The sequence below is a fragment of the Carlito syrichta genome, unplaced genomic scaffold (genome assembly GCF_000164805.1).
Source record: "Carlito syrichta isolate Samal-C Ts95f unplaced genomic scaffold, Tarsius_syrichta-2.0.1 Scaffold179666, whole genome shotgun sequence".
NCBI lineage: Eukaryota > Metazoa > Chordata > Mammalia > Primates > Tarsiidae > Carlito > Carlito syrichta.
This window is the reverse complement of record NW_007123762.1, coordinates 15,100-17,672: the sequence shown is the minus strand read 5'-3', so window position 1 is coordinate 17,672 and position 2,573 is coordinate 15,100.

Below are 2,573 nucleotides of genomic sequence, written 5' to 3'. Positions count from 1 at the left end.
GGGAGCGGCCACTGCACTCCAGTCTGGGTGACAGAGTGAGACTCCAACTCAAAAAAAACAAAAGCAAAAACAAAAAAAAGGACAGAGGCTCCAGGTTTGTTGATATGTAGATGAAGTTAAGATGTTAGGCCAGAGTCAGGTTAGAAAGCAACAGGGTCATAAAACCCTGTCCAGCCTGGGTTTGGTGGCTCATGCCTGTAGTCCCAGCACTCTGGGAGGCCTTACCAGAGGACTGCCTGAGCCCAGGGATTTGAGACCAGCCTGAGACATGGTGAGACCTCGTCTCTACAATAAATCGAAAAATTAGCTGGGGATGGTGGTGCACGCCTATAGCTCCAGTTGCTTGGAAAGCTGAGATGGAAGCATTGCCTGAGCCCAGCAGGTTGGGGATGTGGTGGTTGTGACTGTGCCACTGCACTCCAGTCTGGGTGACAGAGCGAGACTCTGACTCAAAGACAAAAATAAAAGTCTCTGTCTGGTGAGTTCTTATCAGGTGTGACTCCCCAAGCCTCTTGGGAATTTGGATTTTAAAAAAGGTCAGATTTAGTCCTCATCATGTTCCTGGGTACGAGTCATTACAGTGAATGGGTACAAAACAAAACCAGTAACGGGAAAAGGCAGGCGGGGCGTGGCCAGGAGATGCAAGGGTGGGCCTCCCAGAAGCTACAAGGGATGTACTTGGCTCAACCCGAAGAACTGTGACAACACCTTGGAAGCGCTATCTCGGGGAAGTGCCCCTGAGCCTAGAGGTCAAGCCAGGGATTTTACCAAGGTCAAGTACGTGGGCATCTTGGATAGCCCACACCACAATTCCAGACCGAGGAAGGTCAAAGTTCAGCACAACTGCATTGCTTGGACAGCGTGCAGGCACGGTAAGCCACTCTTGTTAGTCTGGACTGGCCAGAACCTGGCCCAAATTCAAGTTCCCAGATGCCAGCCAAGGCCCACCTAGTGAGCAGGCTCTAGCTGGCTCTGCGTGGGCCTCAGATCCACGTGTGTCTTCTTGATCCTGGGCTGGGGGCCACTGAGCCACAGTAGGGTCGAGGTCTTGCTGAGGCCATTTACTCTCTGGAGCCTGCACCTCCCAGAGAGGCCACGGGAAGTGGAGGGGTGTGGCAGGCCGTCTAGCCAGCTACATGCTCCTCCCACATGCGCTGCCGCCCTGTGCCGGAGGTGACCATGCCAGGAGTCCCATGGGGAGTATGATGTGGCCCTCCCACTGCCCAGTGACCTAAATGCCCTTTGAGTTGGATCATCCTTCTGTGACTTGGTCCCAAGGCAGGGGTGGGCGAGGGTATAAGAACTCTGCACTTGACCTGCTCACTCCGCCGCCTTCTCACGTGTCCTTCCCACAGTCCACTGAGGTCAGAACGTGTCTTCACGTTCCCAAGTCTTCCCACGTCTTCACAGCCACAACATCACATCCGGACTGAAACTCTGGCACCTGGGCAGCCAGTTCTGCCTGTTAACATGTGAACACATTCTATGACCTAATGGTCATATAACGGGACCACAGGGCCAGAATGGGAGCCAAAGAAGTAGAGACAATCCTTTTCTCTCTTGGAACATCTGGTGGGCAGTGGCACTGTCATAGCTCATTTCAGCCTCAATCTCCTGGGCTCAAGTGATCCTCCTGCCTCAGCCTCCCAAGAAGCCTGGACTAGAGGTGTGCACCAACACACCCGGCTCAAATCCTGGCTTTTGGCGTCATTTCAATATCCAGACCTGATGAATGACCGCTTTGCTCTGGGTGGAACCTTCCTCTCTCTGGGGAGAGAAGTCTCATCTACTCCATTGCATTCCATAAAGGATAATGACCTGCATTTGTCTGCTGGTTTATAGTGTAAACATACTTTCATGAATGTTATGTTGTGAAAATTCAGTGATTGAGGTAAGTATGTCCATTATACAAAGAAATCGAGTCAAAGAGAGCTAGCTGATGGCAGAACTTGGACTTAAAATTTTATCTTCAGACTTGAGGTCCAGCAAACTTGTTACTACAAGCGGGGGACCCCCAAGAAACTGGGATTTATTTATGAAAAATTGCGCATTTGTTCTTACATGTTTAACCTTTAGTCACCTTCAAAGTACTCTCCATTTGGTGTAATACTTCCATTGAGATACTTTTCTGCTGCTCACAACAATTTTTTTTTTTGAGTTGGAGTCTCACTCTGTCGCCTAGACTGGAGGGCAGTGGCTGCTCCCGGTCACCGCAGCCTTGACCTGCTGGATTCCGGCGATCCTTCTGCCTCAGCCTTCCAAGTAGCTGGAATTACAGGCGCGCGCTACCACGCTCGGCTCATTTTTGATTTATTGTAGAGATGAGGTCTTACCAAGTTGCCCAAGTGGGTCTCGAACCGATGCAAATGTCTTAATATGGGGTCAGTATTGTAAATTATACCTGTATACATCTACATGGAAAATGATGTGGTTTTTTTTTTTTTGAGTCGGGGTCTCACTGTCATCCAGACTGGAATGCAGTGGCATGATCATAGCTTACTGCAGCCTCCAACTCCTAGGCTCAAGTGATCCTCCTGTCTCAGGCTCCCGAGTAGCTGGGACTATAGGTGTGG